Source organism: Anolis sagrei, chromosome X (genome assembly GCF_037176765.1).
Source record: "Anolis sagrei isolate rAnoSag1 chromosome X, rAnoSag1.mat, whole genome shotgun sequence".
Taxonomy (NCBI): Eukaryota; Metazoa; Chordata; class Lepidosauria; order Squamata; family Dactyloidae; genus Anolis; species Anolis sagrei.
In genome coordinates, this window is record NC_090034.1 from 72,589,379 (window position 1) to 72,614,561 (window position 25,183).

Here is a 25,183-nt window from a genome sequence, read left to right on the forward strand (position 1 = left end):
TAAGAGATGTCTTTAGGATGGGCAAGGTATAGAGGGAGATGCTCTGCACCCCAAAAGCAAAGGCTGTGCTATTAGTCAGGGGACAGGGCTGTGCAGCCAAGGACGCATTAAAGCCGCAGCTGCTGACGTCAAGGCTGCTTATTGGCAGCTGAGCTCCAGATGGATAATGTCCTGGCGAGGGGCCAGGGAGGTCTTCCGCCAGCTGCTGATTTAGGAGTCTCCTGCCTGGGATCCATTGCAGCAGAGTTCTATCATACCCTGTTTCCCTGAAAATAAGACATACCCATAAAATAAACCATAGCAGGATTTCTAAGCATTTGAGCAGTATAAGCCATACCCCAAAAATAAGACATGGCGATAGGCATGGCTATGCAGCGTACAAGGTTGGCTCCCCCGTCAAATCCCAGTCATTCTGTGCATGCTGCAAGCTGAGGAATAGATATTTATTTATTGTCGAAGGCTTTCATGGCTGGAATCACTAGGTTCTTGTGGTTTTTTTCGGGCTATAAGGCCATGTTCTAGAGGCATTCTCTCCTGATGTTTCGCCTGCATCTATGGCAAGCATCCTCAGAGGTAGTGAGGATGCCTCTGAGGATGCTTGCCATAGATGCAGGTGAAACGTCAGGAGAAATGCCTTTAGAACATGGCCCTATAGCCTGAAAAAACCCACAAGAACCTAGATATTTATTTATTTACAACATTTCTACCCCGCCCTTCTCAACCCCCCGAGGGGGGACTCAGAGCAGCTAACAATGGCAACAATTCGATGCCACAAATATCACAGTAAACAACAATATAAAACCATAAATACAAAATAAATTAAAAAACAATAACATTAGTTATACAATCATATAACCGTTTCCATTATTTAAAAATCATATGGTTCAGCTCAATGTCTAAAGTGTCATTATGCCTGCTAGCCAAAAGCCTGGTTCCAAAACCAGAATTTCAGTTTTTTCCTAAAGGAAAGGTGGGAGGACGCCGATCTAATCTCGCTGGGGAGAGAGTTCCACAAACGGGGGGCCACCACCGAGAAGACCCTGTCCCTCATCCCCACCAGACACGTTTATGAGGCTGGTGGGGCCGAGAGCGGGGCCTCTCCGGAGCAGGCATGTAGCCGGGGGGGGGGCCTCGGGGGGCTTCAGCCCCCCCCCCCCCACGAAATTCTCATGGTGGTTCGCGAAAAGGCCTTACTGGTGCATTACTTAAACTGTTATGTTTATTCATATCATGATCTGATCACTATACTCAATATATCCCATATGCATGGGGGTATTGGGGTAATGATACAAAAGATTTGCTAGGGTAGACTCTCTTTCACTCAGACTCAGCCCCCCCCCCGAAACTCAGCCCCCCCCGAAATCCCCCCTGAAAAAAATTCACCCCCCCCCCTCCCGAAACGAAATCCTGGCTACGGGCCTGCTCCGGAGGATCTTAAACTACGAGGCGGAATGTAGAGGGAGATACGTTCAGACAAGTAAGCTGGGCCGGAGCCGTATAATAATAATAATAATATATAATAAACTTTATTTATACCCCGCCACCATCTCCCCGACGGGGACTCAGGGCGGCTTACATGAGGCCAAGCCCAAACAACAAATTACAGCAAAAGAAAACTGAAAACAAAAACAATAAACGACATCATAATTACATAAAACATATGAATGCATAACGATATAAAATTACAGTAAACACAATCACAGTGACAATGGGCAGGCTACATGTAATGATTACAAGAAAAACTAATTAAAAACTGATTAAAAACTCGGGTGAGATGAAGGAGAAGCAGGTTATTTGTGGAGGAGGACTCATTAAAATGGGGGTTGTGGAATCAAACTTTCCCACAAGGGGAGGGAGGGCGCAGGCTCCAATGACAAAACGTTGAGGCTAAGCAATAGTGTGAGGTTGCATAGGGCTTTATAGGCCAAATCCAGTACTTTAGCTATTGTGTGTCCGCAAGAGGAAGAAGTAAAGCTGTGGCTGCCATTTTACTCAGCACTGTGGGTCTTGCTCACCCCACACAAACACCAGTAAAGCTGCTGCTCCCCAGCACTGACCAGCAACAGTCTGTGGGTCTCTCTCACCCCACACAAACACCAGTAAAGCTGCTGCTCCCCAACACTCACCAGCAACAGTCTGTGGGTCTCTCTCATCCCACATAAACACCAGTAATGTTGCTGCTCCCCAGCACTGACCAGCAACGGTCTGTGAGTCTCTCTCACCCTACACAAACACCAGTAAAGCTGCTGCTCCCCAGCACTGACCAGCAACAGTCTGTGGGTCTCTCCCACCCCACACAAACACCAGTAATGCTGCTGCTCCCCAGCACTAACCAGCAACAGTTTGTGGGTCTCTCATCCCACATAAACACCAGTAATGCTGTTGCTCCCCAGCACTGACCAGCAACATCCTGTGAACCTCTCTCACCCCACGCAAACACCAGTAAAGCTGCTGCTCCCCAGCACTGACCAGCAACAGTCTGTGGGTCTCTCTCATCCCACACAAACACCAGTAAAGATTGGTCCCACAGCCAAGTTTTTACCATCCTTCTAAAGGACAGGAGGGAGGGGGCCGACCTGCTCTCACAAGGAAGGGAGTTCCATAGCCGGGGAGCAATCACCGAGAAGGCCCTGTCTCTCGTCCCCACCAATCGTGCCTGTGACAATGGCGGGATGGAAAGCAGGGCCTCCCTGGAGGATCTTAATCTCCGTGATGGTTCATAGGTGGAGATGCGTTCGGACAGGTAATTTGGGCCAGGGCCGTTTAGGGCTTTATAGGCCAAAGCCAGCACTTTGAATTGTGCCTAGTAGCAAACTGGCAGCCAGTGGAGCTGGCGTAACATGGGAGTTGTATGCTCCCTGTATGCCGCCCCAGTTATTAACCTGGCTGCCTCTCATTGGACTGTTTGAAGCTTCCGAGCAGTCTTCAAAGGCAGCCTCACATAGAGTGCGTTGCAGTAGTCTATTCTAGATGTAACGAGAGCGTGGACCACCGTGGCCAAGTCTGACTTTCCAAGGTACGGGTGCAGCTGGCGCACAAGTTTTAATTGTGCGAAAGCTCCCCTGGCCACCGCTGCAACCTGGGATTCCAGGCTCAGTGATGAATCCAGGAGAACTCCCAAGCTGCAAACCTGTGCCTTCAAGGGGAGTGTGACCCATCCAGCACAGGTTGTGACCCCATACCCTGTTCGGCCTGACCAGGAGGACCTCTGTCTTGTCTGGATTCAACTTCAATTTGCTTGCCCTCATCCAGACCGTCACAGCGGCCAGGCACCGGTTCAGGACTTGGACAGCCTCCTTAGCATCTGGTGGAAATGAGTGATAGAGTTGGACATCATCTGCGTACAGATGGCATCGAACTCCAAAACTCCAGATGATCTCACCCACCGGCTTCATGTAGATGTTAAACAACGTGGGGGACAATACTGAGCCCTGCGGGACCCCACAGGACAATGGCTGTGGGGCCGAGCAGGAGTCCCCCAGCAACACCTTCTGGGTACGACCCTCCAGGAAGGACTGGAGCCACTGCAGAGCAGTGTGCCTTCCCAGAATAAGGAAATACTCTCAGCAATAGGTCCTCTAAATGCACTTTATCATTGATTTAGGATTGTTTGCTCGCCCCATCTCTTGCCGAAAATTCCATCCCAGTATATTACCTTGTTCATGCCCAGCATTATTTGTTAATTTTTAATTATCACATTTGGCCCAGCCATAGGTTTAAATGCTTGTTGTTTATTGTTACTGTTTATTGTTTATTTTTGTTATGAGATTTATTTTGATTGTTTTGTGTTGATGTTTTGTTATTGCTTTTATTATTGTTGTTCTATGGGCTCGGTCTCATGTAATTTATTTATTTAGTTACTGTATTTGTATACCACCTTTCTCAGCCAATCGGCGACTCAAGGCGGTTTCCAACAAAACAGTATACATAGTATCAAATACAATATAACCATATAACCATTAAAATTACATAATACAACAACAGTAAAACAACAACATTGACTTCTCCTTATTGTTAAGCATTGTCCAATTCCATCGTCAGTCGTCCATTTCCTATGTCAATTACCTGTATCCGTTACTCTGTGTTTGTGAACGCTTGCTCAAACAGCCATGTTTTGACTTGTTTCCGAAACGTTAAGAGGGAGGGGGCAGATCTAATCTCTCTAGGGAGGGCGTTCCATAATCGGGGGGCCACCACTGAGAAGGCCCTGTCTCTCGTCCCCGCCAAACGTACCTGTGACAAAGTCGGGGCCGCACCGAGTCCCTTGGGGAGATGGTAGCGGGGTATAAATAAAGTTTTATTATTTTATTATTTACCTCCAAGACCCATTGGTCCAGTGAATAAAAATACATCCTGCATATCAGATATTTGCATGACGATTCATAACAGTAGCAAAATTACAGTTCTGAAGTAGCAATGAAAATAATTTTATGGTTGGGGGTCACCACAACATGCGGAACCGTATTAAGGGGTGACTGCATTAGGAAGGTACTAACACTTTCATTTGTGGCCTATCTAGGTCCACCTGTGCTGTTCGATGCTACGCTTTGGGAGGGAACAATGTCATAAAATTGCATTGGAGGACACCTCTGGGAAGAGCACGTAGAAGTGAAACCATGGAAATTGAGTCCCTGGATACCAGGGCTGTCACATACACAGTTGTTGCAGAATACAACTTTAGGAAGATCAGATGAAAATGATGAATCTATGAATTAATTAGGGTGATCATGCAAAAAGCAATCTATATAAATAAAAATGTAATGTTTGTTTGTGATACCATCAGAACTCAGAAACCACTGGGGCAATTGACACCAAATTTGGACACTATGTCCCTAACAATGCAATGTATGTTCTCCACTCAAAAAAACAACGAAAACCAAAAGCAGAAAGGACTTCTAAACTGCATGTCCACAAAGGGGAAACTGCATGTCTACAGAGACCCATGGCCATGCCCCCCCTCCTCGCGGGGAAACAGCCGGCCGTTAAAGCCAGGCGCACGTGCACGGCCACACACACACAAGCGAGTGGAGGTGGAGGTGCGCCGCATGCAGCCCCTTCTCTTTCCCTCCTATGTCAGGAGAGCAGTCTCCTCCTCCTCCTTTCCCTGTTGGGAAAGCAGCAGCAACGGAGCATCCACGCAAGGAAGAAGGGGAGGAGGAGGGGGGAGGAGGAGGGGGAAGTGGAGGAGGCAAGGAAGGTCCACCCTGCTTGAATGAAGGACCTTCCTTCTCTCCCTCCCTTCCCTTCTTTCCTCCCTTCCTTTCTTTCCTTTCTTTCCTTCTCCTTCTTTTCCTTCTTTCCCTCCTTCCCTTCCTTCCTGTCCCTCCTTCCTTCTTCCTTTCCTTCTTTTCCTTCCTCCCTCCCTCCCTTTCCTTCTTTCCCTTTCTTCATTTCCTTCCCTCCCTCCTTTCTTCATCCCCCTCCTTTCTTTCCCTCCTTCCTTCCTTCTCCTTCCTCCCTCCCTCCCTTCCTGTCCCTCCTTCTTTTTCCTTCCTTCCCTTCTTTCCCTCCCTCCCTTCCTTTTTCCTTCATTCCTGTCCCTCCCTCCTTCCTTTCCTTCTTTTCCTCCCTCCCTCCCTTTCCTCCTTCTTTCCCTTTCTTCATTTCCTTCCCATTCATTTCCTTCCCTCCTCCTTTCTTCATCCTTCCTCCTTCCTTCCGTCTCCTTCCTCCCTCCCTTCCTGTCCCTCCTTCTTTTTTTTCCTACCTTCCCTTCTTTCCCTCCCTCCCTTCCTTTTTCCTTCTTTCCTGTCCCTCCTTCCTTCTTCCTTTCCTTCTTTTCCTTTCTCCCTCCCTCCCTTTCCTCCTTTCCCTTTCTTCATTTCCTTCCCCTTCATTTCCTTCCCTCCCGCCTTTCTTCATCCCCCTCCTTTCTTTCCCCCCTTCCTTCCTCCTTCCTTCCTGTCCCTCATTCCTTCCTTTCCTTCCTTCCTGTCCCTCCTTCCTTCCTTCTTCCTTTCCTTCTTTCTAAAATATAAATACAATATTAAATGGAAGGGACAGCCAAGAAGTAACAAGAGAAGGAGGGGAAAAGGGAAGGAAGGAAGGAGAGAAGCAGGGTGGGAGAAAGAACTCTTGTCTGTTGGAGGCAGGGGCGGCTCAACCCATTATGCAAAGTAAGCATTTGCAGTATAGTTGATTTTGCCCAGGTGCGCTCTTGAGGCACTCTTGGGGGGAAACAGACCTTGATATATGCGAGTTGTAGTTACTGGGATGTATAGTTTGCCTACAATCAAAGAGCATTCTGAACTCCACCAATGATGGAACTGAACCAAATATGGAAAGAAGTAAAGAAAGAAAGATAGAGAAGCAAGGGAAAGATAGAGAAGCAAGGGAAAGAAGGAAAGAAAGAAAGATAGAGAAGCAAGGGAAAGATAGAGAAGCAAGGGAAAGATAGAGAAGCAAGGGAAAGAAGGAAAGAAAGAAAGATAGAGAAGCAAGGAAGGAGAGAAGGAAATAAAAAAGTGAAAGGAAAAAGAGAGGGAAGGAAGGAGAGGAGGAAGAAAAGATAGGGAAGGAAGGAAGGATGTAAGCAAAGAGCAAAGAAAGGGAGGAAAGAAACAGGTAGAGATGGAAGAAAGATGAGAGATAGGGAAAGAAAAAGAGGAAAGGAAGGAAAGAGGGAAGAGTGGAGAGAAAAAGGGAGGGAAGGTTGGCCACAGCACCGCATGGCGGGTACAACTAGTGGTAAGATAAGAAGAGAAGCATCCCAGCATAGGCAAGCTAATTAACCTCTGTGTGAATTCAAAGGCGCATGCAGGTCCAGCCTGCCATCTGGCGGATGCAGATCTTCCACTCCAATTTCTTCTTCCCTGTTCATTTTGGATTTAGATTGTTTCTGGAGCTTTATTCATTCTAAAGATCTGAAAACTATTTATTGCCTGGGTTAATTGATTAGGTCAAACCAAAGATTAAAGGCTCTTTTTGATAGCAGGCGTTTTCTCAATCAGCCCACGTGAAAGTCATTTGCAGAGCCAAGTTTTTCAACTCCTCTGTGTGAGTGGTTTTAAGCACATTCACAGGGGAGCCTTCTACACAGCCGTATAACCCCCAATATCAAGGCAGATAATCCACAATATCAGCATTGAACTGGATGATCTGAGTCCACACTGCCATATATTCCAATTCAATATGGATTTTATACATATCGGAAGGGACCAGGATTGTTGCAAGAACAAAATGGGTGGATTCGGGGACTATTTTTTTCTGCCATAGCATTAAAGTGCATTAATTCCACAGTGTAGATACATCCTGAAAGTACCTGTCTCAAGTAGCAGAAAAGCTACTCTGCACTGATTGTGGTTTCAGCTATTCAAAATTCAGATACAGAACACAGACCTGTGCCATAACTTTAAATATGTTTGATGGGTTTTAACTGAATGATTTAATATCGTTTGTATTTAATTCTGTTTTAATGTTTGTTAAACCGCTGAGCTGCTGAACTAGCTGACCGAAAGGTTGGCAGGTTGAATCCGGGGAGTAGGATGAGCTCCCGCTGTCAGCCCCAGCTTCTGTCAACCTAGCAGTTCAAAAATATGCAAATGTGAGTAGATCAATAGGTTCCACTGTGGCGGAAAGGTAACAGTGCTCCTTGCAGTCATGCCGGCCACATGACCTTGGAGGTGTCTACGGACGTCGGTTCTTCGGCTTAGAAATGGAGATGAGCACCCCCCACCCCCACCCCCCAGAGTTGGACATGATTGGACTTAATTTCAGGGGAATACCTTTACCTTTACCTTTAACCTTTATGTAAAAGTTTCCCTTTAAGTCTAGTTGTGTCCAGCTCTGGGGGGTGGTGCTTATCTCCATTTCTAAGCCGAAGAGCAGGCGTTGCCCATAGGCGCCTCCTAAGTCATGTGGCTGGCATGACTGCAGGGAGCGCTGTTGCCTTCCCAAAGAAGCAGTACCTATTGATCTACTCACATTTGCATGTTTTCAAACTGCTAGGTTGGCAGAAGCTGGGGCTAACAGCAGGAGCTCACCCTGCTCCCTGGATTCAAATAGCCAACCTTTCGGTCAGCAAGTTTAGCAGCTCAACGGTTTAACCTGCTATGCAGGAACTCAAAGCCTCCCACAATAAAAAAAAAACATTACAACTTAAAATATGCAAATATACAATGATAAAACAGTACATCATTATATATTATTATATATTATCAGTAGTAATTATATTTAATATATTCATATTACTAAATTGCAATATTATTATATATTGCTATATTGTATTATTATTAGTATTATATTGTATTATATTATAATATTATTATCAATAAGTATAATAATATTATCAATATTATATGCATATATAATCTATTAGATTATTAGCATCTTCTTGTCCGAGTAGGATGGTCTTCCAAGATCAGTGTACTGGCGGTGGGTCCGTAGGTGACTGTGAAGCCCTATTCTTGATCTGCATCCTCTCCCGCAGTGAGGACATTGGTTTCCAGGTGGAAGGCTGTCCCTGTCGGGGTTGGCTTGGTGTGCCTTCCTCTTGGCATGTTTTTCTCTTTCACCCTCCATTCGTACCTCTTCAAATTCTACAGCACTGCTGGTCACAGCTGACCTCCAGCTGGAGCGCTCAAGGGCCAAGGCTTCCCAGTTCTCAGTGTCTATGCCAGAGTTTTTAAGGTTAACTTTGAGCCCATCTTTAAATCTTTAAATCAACTTTAAAATTAGCATAGCACAATTTTAGCATTATATATATGTTGAATTCGATGAAATATTCATTGAAATAATAGAGCAAAATATGCTGCAGGATTTTTATTTATTTTTTTATTTTTTGTCGTGTCAGAAGTCGGAGCCCCCGGTGGCGCAATGGGTTAAACCCCTGTGCCGGCAGGACTGAAGACCGACAGGTCGCAGGTTCGAATCCGGGGAGAGGCGGATGAGCTCCCTCTATCAGCTCCAACTCCTCATGCGGGGACATGAGAGAAGCCTCCCACAAGGATGATAAAAACATCAAAATCATCCGGGCGTCCCGTGGACAACGTCCTTGCAGACGGCCAATTCTCTCACACCAGAAGCGAAGAAGCGACTTCTGCTGCAGGATGTCCAGCTAAAACAAAAGTTGCTGTGAGTTTTCTGGGCTGTATGGCCATGTTCCAGAAGCATTCTCTCCTGACGTTTGGCCCACATCTATTACAGGCAGTCTCAGAGGTTGCAACGTCTTTTAGAAACTAGGCAAGTGAGGTTTATATTTGTGGAAGGCCCAGGGTGCAGGCCCGTAGCCAGGATTTCGATTCGGTGGGGGGGGGGGGGGGGGGCTGAGTCTGAGTGAAAGAGGGCCTACCCTAGCAAACCTTTCCTTCTTCTTTCCCTTTCCTTCTTCTTTCCCTTTCTTCATTTCCTAGGCATTTGCTAGGGTAGACCCTCTTTCACTCAGACTCAGCCCCCCCCCCCCCCCCGAATCGAAATCCTGCCTACAGGCCTGCACCCCGGGCCTTCCACAAATATATAAACCTCACTTGCCTAGGAAATGAAGAAAGGGAAAGAAGAAGGAAAGGGAAAGAAGAAGGAAATATCCCCAATATCCCCATGCATATGAGATATATTGAGCATGGTGATCAGATCATGATATGAATAAACATAACAGTTTAAATAATGCACCAGTAAGGCCTTATCGCGAACCACCATGAGAATTTCGGGGGGGGGGGGGGCTGAAGCCCCTCAAGCCCCCCCCCCCCCCCCCCCGGCTACATGCCTGCCAGAGTGGGAGAAAGAACTCTAGTCTGTTGAAGGGCAGTGTGAATGCTGAAACTGACCACCTTGATTAGCATTTAATGGCCTTGCAGCTTCAAAGCCTGCCTGGTTACTGCTTGGAAGAAAGACAAGAGTTGTTTGTGTTGTCAAAGGCTTTCATGGTCAGAATAACTGGGTTGCTGTGAGTTTTCCGGGCTGTATGGCCATGTTCCAGAAGCATTCTCTCCTGACATTTGGCCCACATCTATTACAGGCAGTCTCAGAGGTTGCAACGTCTTTTAGAAACTAGGCAAGTGAGGTTTATATTTGTGGAAGGCCCAGGGTGCAGGCCCGTAGCCAGGATTTCGATTCGGCGGGGGGCGGGGGGGGGCTGAGTCTGAGTGAAAGAGGGTCTACCCTAGCAAACCTTTTGTATCATTACCCGAATACCCCATGCATATGAGATATATTGAGTATGGTGATCAGATCATGATATGAATAAACATAACAGTTTAAATAATGCACCAGTGAGGCCTTTTCGTGAACCACCATGAGAATTTCGGGGGGGGGGGGTGAAGTCCCTCAAACCCCCCCCCCCCCCCCCCCCGCCTACATGCCTGCCAGAGTGGGAGAAAGAACTCTAGTCTGTTGGAGGGCAGTGTGAATGCTGAAACGGACCACCTTGATTAGCATTTAATGGCCTTGCAGTTTCAAAGCCTGCCTGGTTGCTGCTTGGGAGAAAGACAAGAGTTGGGTTGTTGTAGGTTTTTCCGGGCTATATGGCCATGTTCTGGAGGCAATTTTTCTCTTGACGTTTCGCCTGCATCTATGGCAAGCATCCTCAGAGGTAATGAGGTCTGTTGGAGAAAGACAAGAGTTGTTTGTGTTGTCAAAGGCTTTCATGGTGAGAATCACTGGATTACTGTGAGTTTTCCAGGCTGTATGGCCATGTTCCAGAAGCATTCTCTCCTGATGTTTGGCCCACATCTATGGCAGGTAGCCTCAGAGGTTGTGAGGTCTGTTGCAAACACAGTAACCCAGTGATTCCGGCCATGAAAGCCTTCCACAACACAAAAACAAAGTTTTTTTGCAGTTTAGTAAACTTTTGCCATGTTTTGATGAGAGAACCAATTAGGACATGGGATTTAGAAGAACCCAGGAACAAAAACGGTGCTACATTGTGTAATCTGCACTCAGAAACTGAATGCAGAAGGGGGCCCTAGGCGCACCTGTAAAAGGACTCCTGAAAATCGAGGCAAGGGGCGTGGCTAATCCTCCAGAGTGGGCGGGGCAACCTTCCCTGCTTTAGGAGGAATCCTTTCGCCTTCCAGAGGAGACTGTCCTTCCAGGCGACCCGTAGTGCTCACGTGGTTCCACCTGAGCTCAGGTGAGGGCGGGGCCTGAGACGCCGTTCACCTGGCTGGGCAGGTAATGCTAAGGCGGGGCAGAGGAGGAGGAGGAGGAAGGGGCAGCGGGGAGCCTTGGGCGGTGGTGAGAAGAGGAGGGTCTCCAGAGCGGCGAGACAGGTAAGCCTTTGGGGCTGGCTTGGAAGGAAGCCCCGGGGCCTGGCTCTTTGGCCCGGGCTGGAAACCCCTCGGAAAGCCACGGGGTGAGTCACACTCTCTCAGCCTCAGGAAGGCCGGCGCAAGCAACACCATCCAAGCAGAGGCGCGGAACAAAGTGTTGTTATTACTATCTGTTCTGTGTATTTTCATATACAGGCAGTCCCCAATACAGGCAAAATGACTCCTCCTCCTCTTCCTCTTCTTTTTCCTCATCTTCCTCCTCCTCCTCCTCTTCTTCTTCCACTTCTTCCTCTTCCATTTATTCTTCCTCCTCCTCCTCTTCGTCCTCCTCCTATTCTTCTTCTTCCTCTTCCGCATCTTTCTCCTCTGCCTCCTCCTTGTCGTCTTCCTCCTCTTTTTCTTCTTCCTCTTCTTCTTCCTCCTCTTTTACTTCCTTTTCCTCTTCTTATTCCTCTTCATCTTCTCCCTCCTTCGCTTCTTCTTCCACTTCTTTCTCTTCCATTTCTTCTTCCTCCTCCTCTTCTTCTTCCTCATCTTTCTCCTCTGCCTCCTCCTCTTTTTCTTCTTCCTCTTCCTTCTCTTCTACTTCCTCTTCTTATTCTTCTTCCTCCTCTTCTTCTTCACTTCTTCCTCTTTCTCCTCTGGCTCCTCTTTTTCTTCCTCCTCTTCTTCCTTTTCATCTTCCTCTTCATCCACTTCTTCCTCTTCTTCCTACTCTTTCTCTTCCTCGTATTCTTCCTCTTCTTTCTCTTTCTTTTCCTCTTCTTCCTCATCTTCCTCTTCTTCTTCCTCATCTTTCTCTCCTCCACTTCCTCCTTTTCTTCTTCTTCCTCTTCTTCCTCCTCCTCCTCTTCTTCTCATCATTCCTCTTCCTCCTTCTCTTCCTCTTTGTCCTCCTACACTTCTTCTTTCTCTTCTTTTTCTTCCTTTTCCTCTTCCTACTCTTCTTCCTCTTCTGCCACCTCATCTTCTTCCTCCTCTTCTTCTTCTTATCCTCCTCTTCTTCTTCCCCATCCTTCTCTTCTTCATCCTCTTCCCTTTCCTCTTCCTACTCTTCCTCATCTTCTTCCTCTTCTGCCACCTCATCTTCTTCCTCTTCTTCTTATCCTCCTCTTCTTCTTCCCCTTCCTTCTCTTCTTCATCCTCTTCCCTTTCCTCTTCCTACTCTTCCTCTTCCTCTTCTCCTTCGTCTTCTGCCACCTCATCTTCTTCTTATTATCCTCCTCTTCTTCTTATTCCCCTTCCTCTTCTTCTCCTCTTCTTCCTCTTCCTTTTCCTCTTCCTACTCTTCCTCTTCTTCTGCCTCTTCTACCTCCACCTCTTCTTCCTCTTCTTATCCTCATCTTTATCATCATCATTATCATCTTTTATATCCCGCCTTTCTCCACATAGGGACTCAAGGTGGCTAAGAACCACACGTTCTAATAACAAAGTTACAGTAAAACAAATACAAAAAATCCTCTCGCAATTAAATGTTAGTGAATAGATATAAAGTTAAAATCTAATTAAAATAAAATAAATATAATTAAAATTACGTTTAAAACTCCCCACCCACCCAAAATCCCAGCCTCAACCCCCCTCCCCCCAAATGGCCAATGGCAGAGAACTGTCTTGCGGTAAAGTTTTTAAAGAAGTGTGGAGTTGTGTTAAATCTATAATGTAGATGCAGCCTTCCACAATCAAAGGTTTTTGGAATAACACCACCCAGGTATAAAAAGGGAACCCAATTCACCCAAAGAGCAACGTCACTCAGGAACACAACGGACACTGGTTTGTGTTGTTGTGTGCGTTTGTGTGGTTTCAAACATAAAGAAACCCTATAGAACCTGTGTCCATTGTGTTCCTGGGTGACGTTGCTCTTTGAGTGAATTGGGTTCAAACTGCTGCCTTTTTATATGGGGGGCTATTCCAAAAACCTGAGATTGTGGAGTTAATGCAGGTTCACACTACTTTAACAACTTTACTGCAAGACATTTCTCCACCATTGGGCATTTAGGAGAGGGTGGGTAGGATTTTGGGTGGGTGGGGAATTTTAAACATAATTTTAATTGTTTTTATTTTGTTTTAATTGGATTTTAACTTTATATCTATGCCCTAATACAGTGTTTCTCAAACTTCCGAATGCCGTGACCCCTTAACACAGTTCCTCATGGTGTGGTGACCCCCAACCATAAAGTTATTTCTATTGCTACTTCACGACTGCAATTTTGCTACTGTTGTGTATCGTAATGTAAATATCTGATATGCAGGATGTACTTTCATTCACTGGACCAAATTTGACACAAATATCCAATACGCCCAAATTTTAATACTGGTGGGGTTGGGGAGGGGGGGAGGAATTGATTTTGTCATTTGGGAGTTGTAGCTGCTGGGATTTATAGTTCACCTACAATCAAAGGGCATTCTGAACTCTACCATCGATGGAATTGAACTAAACATGGCACACAGAACTCCTGTGACCAACAGAAAATACTGGAAGGGTTTGGTGGGCATTGACCTTGAGTTTTGGAGTTGTAGTTCATCTATATCCGGAGAGCACTGTGGACTCAAACAATGATGGATCTGGACCAAACTTGGCACAAATCCTCAATATGCCCAAATGTGAACACTGGCAGAGTTTGGGGAAAATAGACCTTGACATTTGGGAGTTGTAGTTGATTTATAGTTCACCCACAACCAGAGAACATTCTGAACCCCACAATGATAAAATTGGACCAAACTTCCCACACAGAACCCCCATGACCAATAGAAAATACTGTTTTCTGATAGTCTTTGGCGACCCCTCTTACACACCCCCACGACCCCCTCAGGGGTCCCAACCCCAGGTTGAGAAACACTGCCTTAATATTTAATTGTGAAGTTTTTTGTATTTGTTTTGCTGCAACTTATTATTAGGCCCCCTGGTGGCGCAGTGGGTTAAACCACTGAGCTGCTGAACTTGCTGACCGAAAGGTTGACAGTTTGAATGCAGGGAGCAGGGTGAGCTCCCACTGTTAGGCCCAGCTTCTGCCAACCTAGCAGTTCGAAAACATGCAAGTGAGAGTAGATCAATAGGTACCACTTCTGCGGGAAGGTAACGGCACTCCATGCAATCATGCTGGCCACATGACCTTGGAGGCATCTACAGACAACGCCGGCTCTTCGGCTGAGAAATGGAGATGAGCACCACCCCCCAGAGTCGGACACAACTGGACTTAATGTCAAGGGGGAAATCTTTTTATCTTTACTAACTTGTTATTAGGTTGTGTGGTTCTTAGCTGCCTTGAGAGTCCCTATGTGGAGAAAGGCGGAATATAAATAAAGATGATGATAGTAATAATAATAATAGTTTTCATTTTGCAAGGTAGACTTCTCTGACAAAGAGCGCAGATGGCTCATTAAACTACAACTCACAGGATTTCATAGCATTGAACCATGGAAATGAAAGTGGTGTCGAGCTGCATTAATTCGACAGCTTAGATGCACCCCTTAGATATGTCTCAATGGTAGAACTTGTCTGTATCACTACCTCTTTTTTCAAGCAGAATGGCTAGAAGTACTGTTGATTTCCCCTCTAATGTATATTTATATGTATTTTTAGGTATTTATTTGTATTTTGTTATCTGTTTATATTGTGTCGGCATCGAATTGTTGCCTGTTGGTAGCCATGTTCAATCCCTCCTTGGAGGTCGAGAATGGATGGGGTATAAATGTTCTAAATAAATAAATAAGCATTCAATACCATCTGATCTTGGAAGCTGAGCAGGGTCAATCCTGATTACTCCTTGGGACTGCCAATGAAGACTAAGTGCCTTAGATCAGGGTTTCGACTCCAAATGGAATCCCCTTCACTCAATGTTGGGGTCCCCAAAATTTTCCTGTTAACTGTGATAGACATTTACATGAATCTGTTATGTAGTTTTTTACATTGGACACTGCAGAAGATGCTTTGGCTGCACTTCATACAAAGGAACATCAGACTATTTGACGCGCTTTGCAAATAACTGTTTCGTTACCAGTAAATGATAGGAGCCCCCGGTGGCGCAGTGGGTTAAACCCCTGTGCCGGCAGGACTGAAGACCGACAGGTCGCAGGTTCTAATCCGGGGAGAGGCGGATGAGCTCCCTCTATCAGCTCCAGCTCTTCATGTGGGGACATGAGAGAAGCCTCCCACATCAAATCATCCAGGCGTCCCCTGGGCAATGTCCTTGCAGACGGCCAATTCTTTCACACCAGAAGCGACTTGCTCCTGACATGAACAAAAAAAAACCAAACCAGTAAATGATTAGTTTTGTACCTATTTTATTTACCGGTTTTATTTTATTGTAATTTGTTGTTTGGGCTTGGCCTCATGTAAATCGCTCCGAGTCCCCATTGGGGAGATGGTGGCAGGGTATAAATAAAGTTTATTATGATTATAATATTATTATTACCTGAGATAATATAAAAATTACTAGGGTGGAAAGGAATCGCGAGTGAAAAAGGTTTAAGAAGCCCTGGTCTAATGCATTACTGGTTCTGTATCTGTAGTGCTACAATCCAGTAAACATCGTTCTAAGTAAGCACTCTGTTCTTTCGGTGACCAACCACGTTTTATTTATTTATTTATTTCAGATATTTGTACCCCGCCCTTCTCAAACCCCCCCCCCTCAGGGCGGCTTCCAGCCTGCAACGTGCACATAAAAAAATACATAATAAAGTCCAATAATTACATACAGTTAAAAACATTAAATCAATTCAATTAAAAATCTGTTTAAAATATAACAGCCTGGTGGCCTTATCTAAGCCAAATTCTGTGGTTAGAGACTCCATCAAAAGTTTATCCATAGTCCATTTCCATAGCGATTGTCATCATTGTCAGCATGTTACCCGAAGGCCTGGTCCCACATCCATGTTTTCAACTTCTTTCTGAAGGAAAAGAGGGACTTAAGATAACTTAATTTTGCTGGGGAGCAAATTCCACAGGCGGAGGGCCACCACCAAGAAGGCCCTGTCCCTCGTCCCCGTCAAGCGCGTTTGCAACAGAGGCGGGGTCGAGAGCAGGGCCTCCCCAGAAGATCTTAAACTCTGAGGTGGGACGTAGATGGAGATACGTTCAGACAGGTACGCTGGACCGGAACCGTATAGGTTTTCCCACATGCCTTTGGGAACCCCCCAAATGAGACCTCTTTCCACCACAAGTTGCCCAGCATACTGCCTCCTACACTGAAGGTGACAGAGAGTTGCTGCAACTGATAACCATATCCTCATTTGTCATAAGTTCCTTTTAAGACTTTCAAAAACAATTTCATGCAGAGTATCTTCTCATTAAGGTATATATGCCTTCATGTCTCCTGTTGACGTACAGCAAGCCCTTGAATTCAGTATGGTTTTCTTAGAAATCATCAAAGATGGTTTTGCCATTTCCATCACCTGAAAAATAGCCCGGTATTTGTTGGTGATCTCCCATCCAAATACTAACCAGAGCTGACCCTCCATAGCTTTCAAGATCAGAGTGTATCTAGTGCCTTTAATATATTTAGGAGAACTCCTGCTACTTCGGACTATCCAATGTATATTACCAGTACCCTTTTAACATATGTACTAGGTTCCCCTTCGCATGCAACTTACTGTATGTGAAAATACAAGCAAACCCCTGAAATGTACAGATTGCTGTTCTCTTTGAAAGGCAAAGCACTCTTTAATTTGCATTTAATATACTTGTGAAGCTTCTAGTTCAGTGGTTTTCAACCTTCCTACTGCCATGACCCCTTAATACAATTCCTCATGTTGTGGTGATCCCCAACCATAAAATTATTTTCATTGCTACATCATAACTGTCATTTTGCTACTGTTATGAATTGTAATGTAAATGTCTGATATGCAGGATGTATTTTCATTCACTGGACCAAATTTGACACAAATACCCAATATGCACAAATTTGAATACTTGCTTGATTTGATTTTGTCATTTGGGAGTTGTAGTTGCTGGGATTTATAGTTCACCCACTATCAAAGAGCATTCTGAACTCCACCAATGATGGAACTGAACTGAATTTGGCACACAGAACTCCCATGACCAACAGAAAATCCTGAAAGGGATTGGTAGGCATTGACCTCGAGTTTTGGAGTTGTAGTTCAGCTACATTCAGAGAGCACTGTGGACTCAAACAATACTGGATCTGGACTAAACTTGGCACGAACATCAATATGCCCAAATGTGAACACTGGTGGATTTTGGGGGAAATAGACCTTGACAGGTAACTCATCTTCATTACCTGCAGGGGCGGCTCAACCCATTACGCAAAGTAAGCATTTGCATATAGTTGATTTTGCCCAGGGGCGCTCTTGAGGCGCTCTTGGGGAAAAATAGACCTTGACATATGCGAGTTGTAGTTACTGGGATGTATAGTTCACCTACAATCAAAGAGCATTCTGAACTCCACCAATGATGGAATTGAACCAAATATGGCACAGAAAATATATATCAGTGTATTGTCGAAGGCTTTCATGGCCAGAATCACTGGGTTGTCGGGCTATAAGGCCATGGTCTAGAGGCATTCTCTCGTGACGTTTCGCCTGCATCTATGGCAAGCATCCTCAGAAGTAGTGAGGTCTGTTGGAACTAGGCAAAAGGGTTTATATATTTAATTAATTAATTACTTTGCTTGTATACCGCAGTTTCTCAGCCCGTAGGCGACTCAACGCAGTTCACAACAAGAGCAAAAAGACAATCATAACACATACAATTTAAAAACCATTAACAGCATAGTATACAAACTGATGACACATCAATAACAACACATTAACGTCTCGCAACTAGAATCGTGATCCAATTCGTCGTCCATAATTCCGTTCCTATATTCATCGTATTCATTGCACTGCTTATCCGAATGCCTGTTCAAACAGCCAGGTTTTTAGTTTTCTTCGAAACACCATTAACGTAGGAGCTGATCTAATGTCCATGGGAAGGGCGTTCCCCAGCCGAGGGGCCACCACAGAGAAGGCCCTGTCCCTCGTCCCCGCCAGCCGTGCTTGTGATGCAGGCGGGATCGCGAGCAGGGCCTCCCCAGAAGATCTTAGATTCCTGGTGGGTTCATAGGCAGAGATACGTTCAGATAGGTAACTTGGGCCCGAACCGTTTAGGGCTTTATAGGCCAACGCCAGCACTTTGAATTGAGCCCGGTAGCAGATCGGCAGCCAGTGGAATATATCTGTGGAATGACCAGGGTGAGACACAGGACTCTTGTCTGCTGGAGTTAGGTGTGAATGTTTCAACTCTCACAGTCAGGAAGTTCTTCCTCATGTTCAGATGGAATCTCCTTTCTTGTAGTTTGAAGCCATTATTCCGCAGCCTAATCTCCAGGGAAGCAGAAAACAAGCTTGCTCTCTCCTCCCTGTGGCTTCCTGTCTTCCTGTCACATATTTATACATGGCTATCATATCTCCTCTCAGCCTTCTCTTCTTCAGGCTAAACATGCCCAGCTCCTTAAGCCAGCCTTGATTAGCATACAATGGCCTGACTGTGCCTGGGGCAAACTTTTGTTGAGAAGTAATTAGATGTCCGAAAAAACCTACAACAACCTAATATATATCAGTGATTAGTTGGGGGGGGGGCAAAATATTGTTTGCTTACCATTGAAAATTACCTAGGGCCGCCTCTGATTACCTGTCATTACTTCATCTCCATTAAGACAATGCAGAATGTGACCTGTGTAAATATATGTCTTAAACTCTACAAGGGATCCCTAGGACAGTCAGTATGCCCCCCAATAGCTTAATGCTGATTGTTTTATTTACAAAAGCTATCATGTTGGTGTCTTTTCTAAAGCATTTGAAGTGTCAGGTTATTGACTTTGGTGGTTGAGTGGTGGATTACCTTTAAAACTTGAGTGCATGCATTCTGGGTCGCCTGCGATAGGGATTTATGTATGTATGCTGATGCTGGGGTAATTCCCTCAAGGAATTTGTCTCTAAATAACAAAGAGCAGGGAAGGGTTGATCTGATAATTCCAGAACCATTTGCAAATGGGATCAAACAGTGAGGTCTTCTGTTTGTTCAATACATACTTGTCGGTCTCACCTCCACTTGTCCTGCATTTCTCAGTGGCCACATCCCTTCACTGTTATGGCTTTCAAGGACACCTTGACATGAGTTTAAATTAAGCCTCACCTAGTTCCCCTAGAAAAGCCCTTAATGTTTACAATGCAGTCATTTTTTTAGCATGAGTGCATCTGCAACTTAACTATAACTATCTTCTATCTATACATATGTATCTATACACATGTACAGGGGCGGCTCAACCCATTCCGCAAAGTAAGCATTTGCAGTATAGTTGGTTTTGCCCAGGGGCGCTCTTGGGGGAAAATAGATCTTGACATATGTGAGTTGTAGTTACTGGGATGTATAGTTTGCCTAAAATCAAAGAGCATTCTTAACTCCACCAATGATGGAATTGAACCAAATATGGCTCACAGAATTCCCATGATGAACAGAAAATATATATCAATGATGGGTTTGGGGGGGGGGGGGCAAAATACTGTTTGCTTACTGTTGAAAATTACCTAGGGCCACCTCTGCACATGTATGTGGCTGGAGTGTCATAGAATCATAGAATCAAAGAGTTGGAAGAGACCTCATGGGCCATCCAGTCCAACCCCCTGCCAAGAAGCAGGAATATTGCACTCAAATCATCCCTGACAAATGGCCATCCAGCCTCTGCTTAAAAGCTTCCAAAGAAGGAGCCTCCACCACACTCCGGGGCAGAGAGTTCCACTGCTGAACGGCTCTCACAGTCAGGAAGTTCTTCCTAATGTTCAGATGGAATCTCCTCTCTTGTAGTTTGAAGCCATTGTTCCGCGTCCTAGTCTCCAAGGAAGCAGAAAACAAGCTTGCTCTCTCCTCCCTGTGGCTTCCTCTCACATATTTATACATAGCTATCATATCTCCTCTCAGCCTTCTCTTCTTCAGGCTAAACATGCCCAGTTCCCTAAGCCGCTCCTCATAGGGCTTGTTCTCCAAACCCTTGATCATTTTAGTTGCCCTCCTCTGTCCACTTACACAGACAAGCTCCTGCCTCCACAAATAGCTATAGCTCCCACTACTTAGGAGTCACCAAAAGAACCCCCTCCAATGGCACTGCAGGTTATAGTGAGTGCCATAAACATATGCAAGAGTTCTGCCAATGTCCTTCACAAACGCCATACCAAATGAATGCTTTTATACGGGGACAATGTCACCCTACATTTTATGTGTTTCCTTCACCACAGACATCCCAGTGTTTCTTACTCTCTCCATTGGTGTGGAATTTGCATGACCCCGCCCACTACCTCTCCCATAACCCTTTTCTATACTTTTCTATGGCACTCAGCAAACAGGGGAATTTAGCAGCAACTGAACATACTAGAGAAATTTGGGGAGAATTCACCATGATTTATAGGATTTATAGGCTATATAGTTCACCTGCAATCTAAGAGCCCTCTGAACACCAAAGATGGAATTGGACTAAACTTGGCATAACCCTATGGCCCACAAAAATATTGGAGGTCTTTCGGGGAAAATTCACTTTGATTTGGGGGAATTGTAGTTCACCTACATCCAGAGAGCACTGTGGACCCAAGCTCTGATATGCCGAAATTTGATTACTGAAGGCGTTTGGAGGGAACTGACCTTCCTTTCTGGAAGTTATAGTTCACCCACAACTAGGGAAATTGTGACCTCCACCGATGATGGACCTGGACCAAACTTGGCACACAGAACCCCCATGACCAACTGAACCTACTGGAGGGGTTTGAGGGGACTGACTCACCATAGTGGGAGTTGTAGTTTACCCTACAGCCAAAGAGCACATTGAACCCTATCAATGATGCAGCTAGAGCAAACTTGCCCAACATAACAAACTTGGTTGTAGGAGTTCTGTGTGCCAAGTCTGGTTCAAAATAGCACTGGGTTTCCCCCTCTCTGCAGATGACCCTTGACTTGTCCATAGGTCATATTAAAATCCATTATTTTGGCCCCAAAAAGTCCCCTTGAGGTCTACTTATGCACAAGTGTATTCAGTATATATATGGATTCCAAGTAACAGTGTAGTATGTATGCCACCCAGGATAGTTACTTATACAACACCCCAAAAAAGCAGGGAAACCATTGCTACAAAGCAGCCCTTGGTTTGCATGAAATTTGTATAAGCACTTCTGTATGCAGATGAAGTTGGAATGCAGTCCTGTTTCCCATGGTAGGAAAGACTCTGATCAGTTCTTCATTGTTGCTGTGCAGCTTCCAGCCTTTATTTTGCCTTATCAGATTCTTTATTCTCCAATTTCACCTGGATTTGGATTGGATGTCCTTCAATTTAATAGGGGGACATCTTCTTCCAATGCAAGACTGTCACCTGTAAAGTAAGACACACAGCCAACTGTAGTACTGCAACTGCATCTGTTGAAAGTGCAGCAGTTTCTGTACTGAGCACCTTGACTCTTATGTTTTTAGCCCTGAAGGCTGTAAAAATAAGATTGAAGGTGTGTCAGTAATGCTGAAGAAACAGGAGAGCCTAATGAAGTGTCAGCTCTTCTTAAAAACTTTGGAAGGTCAAAAAGATCACAACTTCGGGTGATCCTTTCTCACAGCTACTCGACCTCTTTTCTTAACCTCCAATGCTATAGGAATATTGCCCAGAAGAAAGGGTCTATTTCGACATGTTTGTATTTAACTATTTGTAGTACTGAATATATGTTCATTTCATATAGAAGACAGGAGCAGAATTCAAAATGATCTTAACCAGGGGTCCTCAAACTTTTTAAACCGGGGGCCAGTTCACTGTCCCTCAGACCGTTGGAGGGCCGGACTATATTTTTTTTATTAAAAAATCAATTTTAAAATTCCTATGCACATATCTTATTTTGCTGTGTGGAAGGGCCCTTCGAGGGGGTTCTTTCTAGCCCTCTTTAGGCAGTAATTCCAGGAGCAGAGAATGGGAAATCTTCCTATTTCTAGTCTGAACAAAATCTGGCTACCAGTATTTAAAAAACTCTAAAATTATAACTGTAAATAAAGAACAACACTCAAACACAGGGGAACTCCAGACAAGAAACAATCAGGGCCAGCTAATCACCTCTCAACAAAGGATTCTCCCTAAAAACTGTCAGGCTATGAAATGGTAATCAATTGAAACATTCATACGTACCTCCAACAGACAAGAGTTCTTTCTCCCACCCTGGATCTTCCACAATTTTCCTAGTTAAAGGTTTTTCTCTGACATGAAGTCCAGTCGTGTCTGACTCTGGGGTGTGGTGCTCATCTGCATTTCTAAGTCGAAAAGCCGGCGTTGTCCGTAGACACCTCCAAGGTCATGTGGCCGGCATGACTGCATGGAGCGCCAGGGCAGCCTCCCTTGGCTGGCTCGCACTGCCCATCAGGGCTGATGGGCAGCGTGAACCTGCCAAGGGAGGAGCAGCCCCGCGCGGCCTACTCACGCGTAATGCACCTCGCGAGGTGCTTTACGCGTAAGTAGGCCACGCGGAGCAGTTGCCCTTGGCTGGCTCACGCTGCCCATCGGGCCTGACGGATAGCGTGAGCCAGCCAAGGGAAGGGCACTGTGGGGGGGGCACTCCTCCGCGGGCCGGATAAGTACCCTTGGTGGGCCGGAAGTGGCCCGCAGGCCGTAGTTTGAGGACCCCTGATCTTAACAGATAAAGAGCAAGGAACTCAAACTTTTTTAACAGAGGGCCAGATCACAGTCCTCCAAACTGTTGGAGGGCTGGATTATAATTTGAAAAAAACTTGAATGAATTCCTATACACTAGGGGTCCTCAAACTAAGGTCCGGGGGCCAGATACGGCCCTCCAAGGTCATTTACCCGGCCCTCACTTTCAAGTCTGAAATGACTTGAAAGCACACAACAACAACAATAATCCTATCTCATCAGCCAAAAGCAGGCCCACACTTCCCTTTGATATACTAATAAGTTTATATTTGTTAAAATTGTTCTTCATCTTAATTATTGTATTGTTTTTAAGTGTTTTTTGCACTACAAATAAGATATGTGCAGTGTGCATAGGAATTCATTCATGTTTTTTTTTTTCAAATTACTGTATATACTCAAGTATAAGCCTAGTTTTTCAACCCTTGTTTTAGGTTGAAAAAGTCCCCCTCGGCTTATACTCGAGTCAAGGTTATTTATTATTTTACTCTGTTGTTATTATTATTATTATTATTATTGCATTTATTATTTTACTCTATTATTATTATTATAGTTACTTTACTTTATTATTACATTTACTATTTTATTTTATCAGTGTTATCATTAAATTTATTATTTTACTCTATGATTGTTATTCCATTTATTATTTCACTCTATTATTCCATTACTTCTTGGGAGGAGAGCAATGTCCAATCTCGATAAAACAGTAAAGAGTAGAGACATCACACTGGCAACAAAGATCCGCCTAGTCGAAGCCATGGTATTCCCTGTAGTAACCTACGGATGTGAGAGCTGGACCTTAGGGAAGGCTGAGCGAAGGAAGATAGATGCTTTTGAGCTGTGGTGCTGGAGGAAAGTGCTGAGAGTGCCTTGGACTGCGAGAAGATCCAACCAGTCCATCCTCCAGGAAATAAAGCCCGAGTATTGGAGGGAAGGATACTAGAGACAGAGTTGAAGTACTTTGGCCACATCATGAGGAGACAGCAAAGCCTAGAGAAGACAATGATGCTGGGGAAAGTGGAAGGCAAAAGGAAGAGGGGCCGACTAAGGGCAAGATGGATGGATGGCATCCTTGAAGTGACTGGACTGACCTTGAAGGAGCTGGGGGTGGTGACGGCTGACAGGGAGCTCTGGCGTGGACTGGTCCATGGGGTCACGAAGAGTCGGAGACGACTGAACGAATGAACAACAAATTATTCCATTTATTAGTTTACTGTCTTTATTATTATTGGAAGGATACATAAGCACATTTACATTGAAGAAGGTTAGGTCAGTCTTATCTTAAATTACAATTTTATATAAATATTCATAAACATTTAACCTGCTGATGCCTCAATTAGATGCCTCAATTAATGTAATTTTATTGGTACCAGTAGCTTCTGAATTTCTCACCCTCGGCTTATACGCTAGTCAGTCCATTTTCCCAGCTTATACTCAAGTATATACGGTATAATCCAGCCCTCCAACCATTTGAGGGACTGTGACTTGGCCCTCTGTTTAAAAAGATTGAGGACCCCTGCTATACACAGTGCACATATCTTATTTGTAGTGCAAAAAAACACTTAAAAACAATACAATAATTAAAATGAAAAACAATTTGAACAAATCTAAACTTATTAGTATTTCAATTGGAAGTGTGGGCCTGCTTTTGGCTGATGAGATAGGATTGTTGATGTTGTGTGCTTTCAAGTCGTTTCAGACTTAGCTTGATGCTGAGCGAGGGCCGGGTAAATGACCTTGGAGGGCCATATCTGGCTCCCAGGCCTTAGTCTGTGGACCCCTGGATTAGAGAGATGATTGGCCAAAACTAACCAAATGATGTTCAACAGGGACAAATGCAAGATACTTCACTTAGGCAGAAAAAAATGAAATGCAAAGATACAGAATGGGGGACGATGCCTGGCCCGACAGCAGTACTTGCGGAAAAAAATATTGGAGTCCTTGTGGACAGGAAGGTGAACATGAGCCAGTGATGTCATGCAGCAGCTTAAAAAGGCAATGGTATTTGGGCCTGCATCAATAGGAGTCTAGTGTCTAGATCCAAGAAAGTCATGCTACCCTTCTATTCTGCCTTGGTCAGACGACACCTGGAATATTGTGTCCAATTCTAAGCACTGCAATTGAAGGGAGATGTTGACAAACTGCAATGTGTCCAGAGGAGGGGGACTCAAAGGATCAAGGGTCTGGAGGACAAGCCCTATGAGGAGCGGCTTAAAGAGCTGGGCATGTTTAACCTACAGAAGAGAATTATTATTATTTACATTATTTAAAAGTTTTATATCCCGATCTTCTCTACCTCCTTAAAGGGACTCAGACCGAATC

At 44.8% G+C, this 25,183-nt stretch overlaps 1 protein-coding gene across 6 annotated transcripts in view; it reads left to right on the forward strand.

Moving 5' to 3' along the window:
* The first annotated feature begins 10,992 nt into the window (after positions 1-10,992).
* The window catches only part of KDF1 (keratinocyte differentiation factor 1), a 52,786-nt gene continuing 38,595 nt past the window's right edge, over positions 10,993-25,183 (forward strand). For 2 of the 6 annotated variants that reach the window (XM_060784514.2, XM_060784512.2), the window contains exon 1: positions 10,999-11,106. The gene's annotated coding sequence lies outside the window, so the exon portion shown is untranslated. Of the gene's footprint in view, positions 11,205-25,183 lie in introns of all 6 variants that reach the window. The other 4 variants (XM_060784511.2, XM_060784510.2, XM_060784513.2 and 1 more) reach the window with 3 other exon arrangements.